Genomic DNA, 317 nt, shown 5'->3' with positions numbered 1-317 from the left:
TAGATAGGTCTTGACTTGAATTTTCGCCTTTTCATACTTTAAACTCTTTTCAATTGCCAAGTATTGAGATAAATAGATTTATCTATATCATTCCAATTACATTTAAATTACGCGGGAAAAAAGATGATCGTATTTATTTTCTTAAAATAAATTAATACTTTAACTATTTTGTCACTAAATATGACTGAATGTCACTGAATATATAGCTATATTATTTATATCGCGTTACTTATTCCAAAATGACAGATTTTTATACTCCCTTTTGGTTTTAGGAAACTTCTCAAAGCCAAAAAAGTGTGGATAGAAAAGAAAAGGAT

This window comes from Microplitis mediator, chromosome 7 (genome assembly GCF_029852145.1).
Source record: "Microplitis mediator isolate UGA2020A chromosome 7, iyMicMedi2.1, whole genome shotgun sequence".
Taxonomy (NCBI): Eukaryota; Metazoa; Arthropoda; class Insecta; order Hymenoptera; family Braconidae; genus Microplitis; species Microplitis mediator.
The sequence above is the reverse complement of the archived record's forward strand: the minus strand, read 5'-3'. Positions refer to the sequence as shown.